This window comes from Spea bombifrons, chromosome 2 (genome assembly GCF_027358695.1).
Source record: "Spea bombifrons isolate aSpeBom1 chromosome 2, aSpeBom1.2.pri, whole genome shotgun sequence".
Lineage (NCBI taxonomy): Eukaryota > Metazoa > Chordata > Amphibia > Anura > Pelobatidae > Spea > Spea bombifrons.
In genome coordinates this window covers 33,755,522-33,768,661 of record NC_071088.1, presented here as the reverse complement: position 1 = coordinate 33,768,661, position 13,140 = coordinate 33,755,522, and the positions used below count along the sequence as shown (strand labels likewise).

Here is a 13,140-nt window from a genome sequence, read left to right as displayed (position 1 = left end):
TGCAAGGGCAGTGTATATTTATGGGGAGGCATGTGTGTGTGAGCAGATTATGTATGTTTGGGCAGGCGTGTATAAGGGTAGTGCATATGTGTGAGTACTGGCAAGTGTGTATGTGCAGGCAATTGCAGCGTATACGTGTGTTTTTGTGGGCAGGCATGCGTAAGAGCAGTGCATATGTGGGTATGAGCAGGCATGTCGTACTTAAAGGGAAGATTATGATTCCCTGTAACACATGTTTAACCCATTGTGTGTGTACGTAAGTGTGTGCATGCGTGTGTATGTTATTCAAGTGTTTAAGTGTGTGGATATGTTCCTGTGTGTATGACGTGTTAGGAGTCTTAGATGGTTCCTTCAATACATCATAGTAGTCTCTGTGGCCGTGTCCAGTGGGGTCCATCTGTGGTTGTAAGATTTGTCTTTTTGTGAGTTTCTGTGGGAATTTTCTCCCATTTATCTAGTAGAACGTTTTATGAGCTGAAGGTGATAAACCAAGACATTTTGCTTCTAACTTTGTGGGAACAGTTTTGGGGATCATGACTGTGCCCCAGTGTGCAAAACAGCTACTTTGCACCATAACCACTACAGTGCGTTGGTTGTAGGGTCTTACTCTGCCTGCAGTTAATAAAATATTTCTATAAGAGTATTTAAGTGTTGTCTGCTCCCAGACCACAAATGCGGAAAGGGTTAATTGCATCATTGCATTTCTGTAGGATCTTTTGTTAAAATTTTGGCAATTGTGCATTACTTAAAGTATTATTACCGGTTGTTCTAAGTGAAATAACTGAAATATAGGCCAAACTTTTGGTTAATTTTCTTTGACCTGTTTGTTTAATAAAGAGCTTGTCTGTGAAAACTGAACATGATACTTTTTTGTGCGGAAATTGTACACACACACCACACATACATTTATATAAAATTTGCCATGAACAATTCCCAGTTTACTGAACAAGAATATACCCTACCAGTAAAAATGCTATCCCCCCCAGATTTTTAGGGGTTCCTACGCCCATGCATCCACCACGCAACACATTTAACCCTTCCACTGCCAGAGTACTGTATGCCACTCACAGCTTTATTTATATAAAAAAATGTGAACAACACAAGATGTCATCCTGCTCGTTATTTTTACATTTTCTTTCCCTGAAATGTTATTATTTAAAGGAAAAATTGTGCTGTAATTATTGAAACCATGAGTACTATTTTTCTTTTAATGTGAGGTGCTGTGATGCTTGACATATGAGAGAGGAGAAACTGAACCTGAAAGGACAGCCTCCGTATTGCCTAAAGTCTCTTTCCTTCCGTTTTGCATCCCTTTCTGTGCACCGTTACTAGACACACTGCAGTCTGTTTAACGCCCGATCCTACTCGGTACACTACTGAGCACTCACGACACCGAAGTGAAGCCCTCCGGCCACCAGGTGTCGCCAGATAAGGACACTCACCTCCTCCTGTTCTTCTGCTTCTCCCACCCCCGTTGCTATAGACCGGCAGTTTGTTTACTTCCGGTCGCAGATCCCTGACAGACGAGCGACCTTCCGCTGCTTTAGGCAAGCGGGCTGTCAATGAGTTTACACCAGTTGTCCGGCTGTCGGCACTGCACATATAAATCACTCTGTGTACCTCAGTAAATTACTGCGATGGCGGCCGGGGAGGAAGAGGATCTGGTACCCGGTGAGTGATGACATGTCCCACGCGTGCTTGCAGTGTGTATTTGTATTAAAAAAAACAGGCTAATCGCTTAAAATGAAGCCGTGGGTTTAAAAGGTTCAGGTATTCCACGGGGTTTACGATTTACTCTCCAATTCATCATTCTTTGGGATCCCTAATCGCTTCTTCCACCTAATATCAGTCCCTTCTCATGGACTTCATATTATGATGCATTGTACATCACACATTACTTCGTCACTCACCTGCACAGTGTACACAGAAGACACTATTTTTCCCATTTATTACACATTCGTGTCCTAAGGATTTGTTAACTTTATTGGCTTAATATTGATAAGGAATGACATTATGTATGATGCACACATCATGCTGTCATTCGTTCTCTGGCATACACACACACAATATATATATATATATATATATATATATATATATATATATATAATATATATAATATAAGTGTATATATAGATGCACAGAGGATGCTGCCTTGTTTATTAGGTGTGTGTCAGTATAGCTACACATGGTTTGCAGTGATTTGTTCTAGGTACCTTCTTACCATTTGCCCGTCTTTCCTGTCATAAATCTCAGACTTTAATAAATTGTTGATCTCGTCTTAGATTAAGGATATCTTAATGCCCATCCCATTATCTTAATCATGCGTGGAAATTTTTCTTTTGCCTTGTTGTAGATGCATCACCTAACTTGTCTATATTCGGATATAAATGCAAACTTTTTATTAAATTATTTAGTATTTGTTTAATCTATAGCAAAGGACAGGTTGCTGGTATGCTCGGTAATTTATCTCCAGAACGCCAGTTAAATACTTTTCGCACCGGTGCTTTAACACATAACTCTTGGTTATAGCCCTGGCAATACTGTGTAGCTTCAGTGCATCCACTAAGAGACTCTAGTTCTATTTGTGAACAAAATAAAACTAAGAATCTAAATTAATGAATGGAAGTAATGTTTTTGCATTCTAAATGATGTTATACCTTTTTAACCCAAAAAAAACCCCAAACTTCAAAATGTATAGTGCTATGGCTCAAAATTTAAAATATATATATTTTTAAATTTCTGTTAATTTTACTTGTAGTTAAGGAAAATAATAATTGAAAAAAAAACGTTCTTATGCCAGATGATGGGGTATAAAATTCCCTGATTTTAATTCAATCTGGGATCTTCAGATTATGTTACAAAGATTAAAGCTCTAAAATCGTCTTGTTTAGTCTCCATCTTCAATTAGTCCAGTCTATATGAACATTCTCTTATACACAAAAAAGTGAATCTGTTTAAATCACTGTAAATATACATACATATATATATATAAATATATAAGATATCCTTAATCTAAAACGATATGTTATATAGGGCTGCAACTAACGATTATTTTAATAATCGATTAGTTGGCTGATTATTTTGTCGATTAATCGGATAAAAAAATACATTATTTTAAATTGAAGAAAAATTGCAATAAAAAACGTACAATTTACACTTTCATCTCTTTATTGCAATGGCCTCTCTCTATTCACCTTCTTATTTTACTGACATAATAATAAATGCTACAAGAACCCAAACACAGTGTTTCTCAAACTAGGTTTTAATACAAAGTTATTAGTAAATATTAATTCATATGTTAACTATTTTTCATATTTAATAAAAACTGAGAAAAAAGCCTTGTTTAAATTTTTTTCTTTACCAAACTGCCCCCAGTTATGCACATCTGACCCCCAGCTTGCCACTCTGCCCCCATATATGCCTTATACCTCTTATATGCCAGATTCCACTGTGTCCCCTGATATGCCACTGTGCCCCTGATATGCCTTATACTCCTTATATGCCAGTGATATGCAACTGAGCCCCCTGATATACCTTTTGCCCCAGATGTGTTTTATGCCCCCCTGAAATGCCTAATATCGATATGTCTTATACCCCCTATATGCCACTGAGCCCCCTGATATACCTTTTACCCCCAGATATGTTTATGCCCCCCTGATATGCCTAATATCCATATGCCTTATACCCCCTATATGCCCTAAAAATTCATAATACCCCCCATACACCACTATAACTCACCCATACACCACTCTGGCTCCGCCCCCTCCCATACACCACTCTGGCTCCTCCCCCTCCCATACACCACTCTAGCTCCTCCCCCCTCTAATACTCCACTCTGCCTCCTCCCCCCTCCCATACATCACTTTGGCTCCTCCCCTCCCATGCATCACTTTGCCTCCTCCCCCTCCCATATACCACTCTGCCTCCTCCCCTCCCATACTCCACTCTGCCTCCTCCCATACACCACTCTGGCTCCTCCCCATCCCATACACCACTCTGCCTCCTCCCCCTCCCATACATCACTTTGCCTCCTCCCCCTCCCATACATCACTTTGCCTCCTCCCCCTTCCCATACTCCACTCTGCCTCCTCCCCCCTCCCATACGCCACTCTGCCTCCTCCCCCCTCCCATACTCCACTCTGCCTCCTGTGAACCTCCGTTTCTGACAAGACACTAGGGAGGCGGGTAGAGAGGCAGAGTGGCGTATGAGAGGGGGAGGAGCCAGAGTGGTGTATTGGAGGGTGGCTCCCATACACCCCTCTGACTCCTCCCCACTCCCATACACCGCTCTGCCTCTCTACCCGGCACCGTTACTGACAGGCACTTTCCCTGCAGCTTCATAGAAGCCACAGTGTAAGTGAAGGGCAGTAACGGAGTCTGTCTGTGCGATGCAGACCCTCACCGGCTGTCAGAGAGGATGATTCTCTGTCAGCCGGTGGGGGTCTGCATCGCACAGACAGACTCCGTTACTCACCTTCACTTACACTGAGGCTTCTCTGAAGCTGCAGGGAAAGTGCCTGTCAGTAACAGTGCCGGGTCGAGAGGCAGAGCAGTGTATGGGAGGGGGGAGGAGGCAGATGGGAGGGGGAGAGAGACGGAAGTGAGAGACCGGCCGACAGTGAGGGGAATCCAGGTCTCCTGCAGCGTTACGGGGGATCTGGATTCCGGTGTTATAATCCGATCTCTGTTTGAGATCGGATTATTATAAGGAGAGGAGTTTTTCATAGCATTTGCTCTGAAAAAAACCTTTTTATAATCGATAAAAATCGATCCGATTAATCGATAATTATCGATTTTCATTATCGATTATTATCGATTTTATCGATTAGTTGTTTCAGCCCTAATGTTATATAATCTGTATATTACAAGAATTAGTGAAATTAGAATCCTGAAAAGCAATATGGTACATTGAGACTTGTACGGTATATTTAACTGTTTAGTTGATCCATACTTCTGACTTCTCTTTCAAACATCCAACAGCAAATAGTGGAGCGCATATACATGGGGGAACAAAAAAGAAAATACTAATAGTGTAATACGTAAAATAAACGATATATTAATGAGGTGTAAGATCGACTCACAAATGGGCTGGATATATGAAGCTCATCAAACGGACTCTGAATACACTTGATGTATAATAAGTCTTGAAAGCTGTAAAACCAAGGAGAACCAAGATGGTGCAATATCTTTAAGCCGCAAAACGAATAAATAAAAATTGCACTTACAAAGATGAAGTAGCACAACTCAAAGAGTAATGTGCACAAGCTAAATCAATTGGATACTCCGGTAGACAGCTATAAACTTCCAACTTTATTAGTCTCGACGCGTTTCGCCGATAGCACGTCGGCTTCTTCAGGAGACAATAAACAAATAATAAAATCAAACTCAATAAAACCAAATAAAATCAAAGTAAAATGTTATTGGAGTCCGTAGTCCATATTATATGGGTGCTTCCGGGTACGTCACAACGTTGTATCCGTAGAGGGCCGAGTCTCGTCGTTATCCCGTCTTTGTACGTCATGACGCCACTACGTCCCTGTACGTCTCCACAGGAACCCTCATTCGCCGTTATGATCTCCGTGGACGGCGAACACAGTCAATGTGCACTTGCAAGTCAAAGGAGGAAGAATACAGCCATAGCTCGCTTAGAGGTCCCGGGACGAAGCATACTTAAAACAGAACGGACATATTTCCCTTTTGCATCCCACAAATAAAAAAGACTTGAATAAGAAACATGCTCTGTGTGTCTTACTAACTGACAAAAGTATAAGTCTATATATATCTAAAATATAAGTTTATATAAATAGATCCATATGTGACATATACCAGTCTATAAAAATGGAGATAAGAGTAAGAGGAAGAATTAAAAAACTATAGACGGTACCACAAATAAGAGGATAATACACAATCTCAGGTAAGTGATATGCAAAAACTAATGTACTTATCATTATAAAGTGCATTATTTTATATATATAAGGTGCATTATTTATTAAAAGGTGCATTATTTATTGAAAGTGCATTGTTTTTTCTATTATGCAATGGACAATTCCATCATGAAAAGGAATAGTTCATAACTAATAAATCATTCCAGGTAAGTAAATATAAAAAAGTGCAAATGCAAAGCTTATAAGCCAACATGATAAAGTGCATTACATCTCATTCAAATGTGTCTCAGTGCTTAAAATGTGGATTTTTTTTTTTATTCATTAATAAATGCTAGAATGTCCAGGTCAGTATTTAACCCCCCCCCTTTTATGTGTCTGAAATTTAAAGATCCACTCTGTCTCTTTCTTCGCCAAAAGCTGTATCAAGTCTCCACCTCTCCAATGGGGTGCGGCAAGATCTATTCCTATCACCCTAAAATCAGCCAAGGAAAAATCCTTACAAGTGTTACAGTGTTTGGGAACACTGTGTTTTAGGCTATTGTTGCGTATACCCCCGAGGTGTTCGAGGCCTCTAACTTTCAGCTCCCTTGTGGTCCGTCCGATGTACTGGATCCCACAACTGCATTCTAAGAGGTAGATGACGTTCTTAGACCCAGTAGCGTACCTAGCGGGGGGCGGGGGGGGTATCGGTCCGCACCGGGTGCCGCTCATCAGGGGGGTGCCAACTTGCCGACACCCCTCCAGAGACGGACAGCAATGTCCGCCGCTGGAGGAGAAGGCTCGCAAGGGAGCGGTATCGGAGGTCTTTAACAGACCTCCGGGAGCCGGGGGTCTGTTAAAGACCTCCGATACCGCTCACTCGCGATCTGCGCGGCAACTGCTGCTGTGCGCCGGGGTTTGTTAGATCCCGGCGCACAACACTGAAGCCGCGCCCACCGCCGTCCGTGCCCTCTGAACCAGGAAGAAGACAGAAGAAGAGGAGCGAAGAGAAAGAAAAGGAGCTGACTGCTGTAAGAAGAAAAGAGGAAAGGTAGGAAATCATTCAGTTAGAGTGAGAGTGGATTGGTAAGTGTGGATTGGTAAATGTGGATTGGTATGTGTGGAATCTGTGGATTGGTATGTGTGGAATCTGTGGATTGGTATGTGTATTGGTAAATGTGGATTGGTAAGTGTGAAATCTGTGGATTGGTAAACGTGGATTGGTATGTGTGGAATCTGTGGATTGGTATGTGTGGAATCTGTGGATTGGTATGTGTGGATTGGTAAGTGTGGATTGGTAAATGTGGATTGGTATGTGTGAATTGTTAAGTGTGGATTGGTATGTGTGGAATCTGTGGATTGGTAAGTGTGGATTGGTAAGTGTGGATTGGTATGTGTGGAATCTGTGGATTGGTATGTGTGGAATCTGTGGATTGGTATGTGTGGAATCTGTGGATTGGTGTGTGTGGTATGTGTGGGATCTGTGGATTGGTATGTGTGGAATCTGTGGATTGGTATGTGTGGCATCTGGAATGGTAAGTGTGGATTGGTAAATGTGTGAGAGTGATGGGTGTTATGCTGTACCATTTCCAATGTCTTTTTCATTATATAATTATGCACTCTCACACATTTACCAATCCACACTTACCAATCCACACTTACCATGCTGTTCCATACAGTGGCAGAGCTGGGAGACAGAGGCCTTGCACCCCCACACCAGGACTTCTGAAAGGTAAGTGAACTTCAAAGGGGGGAGAGGGTAGATAGTTAGGGGGGGTAGATAGGGAGAAGGGAGTGAGATGGGGGGGATAGGGGGTAGATAGGGAGAAGGAAGTGAGAAGGGCTAGATAGGGCAGAAGGGGTGAGAATGTGTAGATAGGGAGAAAGGAAGGTAGCAAGAATATTGAAATAAAGAGTCAGAATGAGAGCGAATGGATTAATGTGTGGATGAATTGTGTGAATGAGTGAGAGATTTAAGGGATTTGTGAGAATGCATCAATGAATATGTGTAAATAATTTGTGTGAAAGAATAAATTATTGTGTGAATGAAAGTGAATTAGTGAGTGACTGTAAAAGTGTTTGTGTTAATCATAGGTGTATAGTTGATTTGTCAAAAAGGCAAAGATGGTATAAGCAGGGTGTTTATGGGACAAAGATGGCACAGGTAGCGTGTTTATGAGACAAAGATGGCGTACACTCGGCTGTTTGGGAACAATGCTGACTCATGCTGGGCTGTTTGGGGGCAAATATGGCACGTCCTATGTGTGTGTAATTTGGGTGCTGGTCAGGTTCTATGTGGGCAATGTGGACGCCGTTTTTTTTGGAGGGTTATTAAAGAAAGCACTATTATATGTTCAGTAAATGTTATTTAAACGTGTTTATTTTACTTATAAATTATTAATTTATTTTTTCAGATTTCTTGTTGTTTACAGTTTACAAATTGGTTCAATAAATATTCTTGCCAACATAATTTTGTAGATGTCTTTACATTTTGGGGGGGGGGTGCCACTTACAGGATCCGCCCCGGGTGCCAAATACTCTAGCTACGCCCCTGCTTAGACCCACAGTGAATAAAATGCCTAATGTTATATTCTTTCTTGGTGATAGAGCATTTGAACTTAGTGATTTTTTTTATCTTGTTTTAAACACGTCCTACAAAGCTTGCATCTCCCGCATCTGTAAAACCCTGGATTTTTCTTTTTAAGAAAGGAGTTATCTTCCTTTATGGTTTCCGTCACTAGGGGCAGAACGCTCGGGGCCAGAATTGATTTCAAACTTTCAACCTTCTTATAAATTATATTCGGTTTTTCTGGGAGGTGATTTTTTAAGACGTTATCTTGGTGCAAAATAGGCCAGCATTTTTTTATTGCCTTTTTAATTTCAAACGCCTTATCATTATATTTTGTTAAGAGCGCAAAATCGAACGTTTTCTTAGATTTATGTTCCCTTTCTCCCAGAAAAAAATCCCTCTTTTTCTTTATTGTACAATCCAGGTGTTTTTGTAAAAGCTCTTTCTCTCTAATAATTTCTCTCTAAATTTATCCATTAATAATCCGCTTTGAGTTAAAAAAATCATTGTCCTTAGTGCAATTCCTGCGGATATGTGCGAATTGTCCTTTAGGGACATTCTGCAACCAGTGTGGGGGATGGCAGCTGGCGTAGTCAATATACCGTATTTGCTCGATTATAAGACGAGGTTTTTTTCAGAGCAAATGCTCTGAAAAATACCCCTTGTCTTCTAATCGGGGTCGTCTTCTAATCAGACCTCCAAATAGAGGTCTGATTAGGAGACTAAGATCCAGATCCCCCGCACCGCTGCAGGGGACCTGGATCCTCCTGTCTCACCCCCCCCATCACACACACACTTACCGGTGCTTCCTGCTGTGTTGCCGGGGCAGCGGGTTGACGTCCACGCGATCCGCGCAGACAACGTCCGCTGCAGCCGGAAGGAGGTGTGGCTAGCAGCGGGGGTTGTCTGCGTCCTTCGCGTAGACCTTCCCCGGCTGTCAGAGACCAGAGTTCCCCGCACCGGTGCGGGGAACTCTGATCTCTGACCCCTGACAGCCGGGGAAAGTATACGCGACGGACGCATACAAACCCCCGCTGCCAACTCCACCTCCTTGCGGCTGCAGCGGAAGGCGACGTCAACCCGCTACCCCGGCTGGAAGCACCGGTAAGAGAGGGCTGAGAGGGGAAAGAGGGGGGAGAGAGGGGGATGAGAGAGGGGAAGGGGGGGAGCGAGAGAGAGTGTGTGTGTGTGTGTGTGTGTTAAATGGGGGTATGTTAAATGGGGGTATAGGGTGTGTGTGTGTGTGTTAAATGGGGGCATAGGGCATTTCTGGAGTGGCGTTAAGGGGGCATTTAATAGAGCACTCTGCCTCCTGAAATGCCTTATACCTCCCTATATGCCATTCTGCCCCATAATATGCCTTTTAACCCCCTAAATGCCAGAGTGGCATATAGGGGTATAAGGCATTTCTGGAGGCAGAGTGCGCTATACAATGCCTTTTAACTCCCTTAATGCCACTCTGCCTCCTGAAATGCCTTATACCTCCCTATATGCCACTCTGCCCCATAATATGCATTTTAACCCCCTAAATGCCAGAATGGGATATAGGGGTATAAGGCATTTCTGGAGGCAGAGTGGCACATAGGGGGTCAAAAGGCATACCATGGGGCACAGTGGCATATAGAGGGTTAAAAGGCATATCATGGGCCACAGTGCCATATTGGGGTGGCAAGCCTGGGGGCAGATGTGCGTAACTGGGGGACAGGTTGGAAAATACAAGGAAATAAAAACAAAAAAAAATATTTTTCTCAATCATAGCTTTTATTAAAAAAATAGTTTACATGAATTAACATTTACTGGTAAAACTTTTTTCCTTTGGGGTCGTCTTATATTCAGGCTTTTTCTTTTTTTCCTAATTTAATATTCAGATTTTGGGGGGTCGTCTTATAATCAGGGTCGTCTTATAATCGAGCAAATACGGTAACTATTACCATCTGTTGGTTTAAGGAACGTTTTGGATTTTATCATGTCCTCCTCTATATAGAGTGTAAGATCTAGAAAATTAATTTCTTGAGGGTGAATGCATGATGAAAATTTTAAATTGTATTGGTTGTCATTTATAAAGTCTAAAAACTTATTGAGATCCTCTGGTGTCCCTTTCCATATAATCAGTACATCATCAATGTAGCGCCGCCAGAGGACCAGACCAGTCTATATGAACATTTTCTTATACACAAAAAAGTGAATTTGTTTAAATCACCGTAAATATACATACATATATATATATATATATAAAATATCCTTAATCTAAAACGATATGTTATATAATCTGTATATTACAAGAATTAGTGAAATTAGAATCCTGAAAAGCAATATGGTACATTGAGACTTGTACGGTATATTTAACTGTTTAGTTCATCCATACTTCTGACTTCTCTTTCAAACATGCCTATGGCTAGAAGAAAATGCACAATGTATTTAATTTTGTGATCACAGGTGCCATTCAAAGTAGCAATCTTTCTCATGGAGGACATAGATGTAATATTTGTACTTAAACTAATTAACGTCAATCTTGCTTGTGATAATCTACAACAGTGATGGCGAACCTATGACACGCCATTTGGGGTGACACGCGCAGGATTTCATGCGATTCATCCTCGGCTCCTGCACGGCCGCCGAGGATGAAAGAATCTGTGCTGGAGGAACGGGGGGGGGGGGGCGGGACGTGCAGTAGCGTACCTGGGGGGGGGGGCGGTCCGCACCGGGTGCCGCTCATCAGGGGGCACCCCTCCAGAGACGGACAGTAATGTCCGCCGCTGGAGGAGCAGGCTCGCAAGGGAGCGGTATCGGAGGTCTTTAACAGACCACCGGCTCCCTTGAGTGATTTTAAGCCGGTTCAAGGATCTCCCTTGAACCCGGCTTAAAATCACTCATGGGAGCCGGAGGTCTGTTAAAGACCTCCGATACCGCTCCCTTGCGATCCGCGCGGCAACAGCTGTTGTGCGCCGGGGTTTGTTGTCAGATCCCGGCGCACAACACTGAAGCCGCGCCCACCGCTGTCCGTGCCCTCTGAACCCCGTGCCCTCGGAAGAAGACAGAAGAACTGAAGAAGAAGAGGAGCGAAGAGCAGGAAAAGGAGCTGTAAGGAGAAAAGAGGAAAGGTAGGAAAGCATGCTCGATTTTTTGCCGATTTTTGACACACAACGCTAAAAAGGTTGCCCATCACTGATCTACAATCATCTGCCTCTAACTCATACCGGACCCATTCATAAATCAAAAGCATCTTGCTTAATTATATATTATTACACCTTCACAGTGTAATATGGAAATAATTTCATATAGTGCCTATTTCAGGGAATGTTCTAATACTTATATGACTGTAATTACACACCATTTGTACCAGCGTTACAAAAAACCAGCTCTATAAAAACAGATGGTTTCATCTAGTTTCCGTAATTGTTTTGACATGAATTTATGTAACTATGCTTGTAACTAATGCTTCTAGAGTGTTTATTTATTTATTTATTTTTTTACTTAGACCAAACATATTTTAGTCGATTGCCGGTAGGGGATTTCTCATGAATGATCCACAAAATCACATCTCATTATCTGATATTTATGCGTATCTGCTTCCTCTGCTGAAAATATCACATTGCAAGACCTTACGGCAACCATTTCATGATCTGAAGGAGAGTGACTATTAGTTTACAACATCAGTAATGAGACCCTAGAGATTGAGGAACGGTGGTGGAATGGGTCAGAATATAATGCCGAGGGATGTCTTAATCTAGTTTTTTTTCTACAAATATTTCCTTTAGCCACTAGCTCAAATGTTCTGTCCGTTCATGTGTCCAGCTCACAGTAATCTCCCAAACAAAATTACAGGTATGCACAATGCAGTCTATTTTCCTGCTGTGTTATTACTTATTTGTATTATTACTGGAGCCTGATATTGTGCATTATATGCATTGCTATTTTACACCCAACTGGTGCTTTTGCTTCCAGTATGTTATGGTTGATATGCCTGCTTGACTGGAGGTGACTCAATTATGTGTCTCTTTAAATAATGAGAAGTCAAGGTTTCCATGAGGACCGGTATTGGAGAATCTGAGGACAGCTGATTTAGAAAGTTCCCAGGTATGCTCATGTAGTGCACCCTGTGCAACCAGCAGGATAAGGGGCAGGGGCTGGCCCGAGTAATGGCTGCTCGCACTGTGTGCTAATGGAAAGTCTTTGGACAAGGTAAGGCTGTGGAGGATGTTTTCACGTGAGTATGTATTTGTAAGTGGGTCCAAAGGACCGAATAGAAGAGGAATTGTGAAGTTTTAGTTATACCCACTGTAAAAAGAGTAATTAACCATTTCACTGGCTGAGTGCTCAATAATTCTGGTAAACAAATGTTACATCTATGTATCACATTAGAGATACAGCATTTAAATATCCTTAAGGAACCCAAGAAAAAGTGGTAGAATATTTTGTTAAGAATAGCCAAAATGTGTGGTACCTGGACAGCAAAGATGATGGGGGAAAAGATTGCTCAGAGCAATGTTAATATTAACAGAATGAATGAAAAAAAAGCAATAGCATACACCCTTGGTCTTTTTATGAGGGTCAATGGCTCTTTAGGAACCAAACCCATTGGTTCACCTTTCTTTCTTAGATGCCCACTTTTCTATGAGCTCAGAATCATTGGTTTCCCTAAGGAAAGTCTCCAGACGAGCATATCTGGGAACTCTCTGGGTTTCATCTGGAGACTTGGGGTGA

General features: G+C 42.0%; 1 long non-coding RNA gene across 1 annotated transcript; it reads left to right on the top strand.

Moving 5' to 3' along the window:
• Positions 1–1,527: 1,527 nt before the first annotated feature.
• LOC128474985 (uncharacterized) lies at positions 1,528–5,736 on the top strand. Its single transcript, XR_008346415.1, has 2 exons — positions 1,528–1,671; positions 5,556–5,736. It is a non-coding gene; the product is annotated as an uncharacterized LOC128474985 (long non-coding RNA).
• The last annotated feature ends 7,404 nt before the right edge of the window (positions 5,737–13,140 follow it).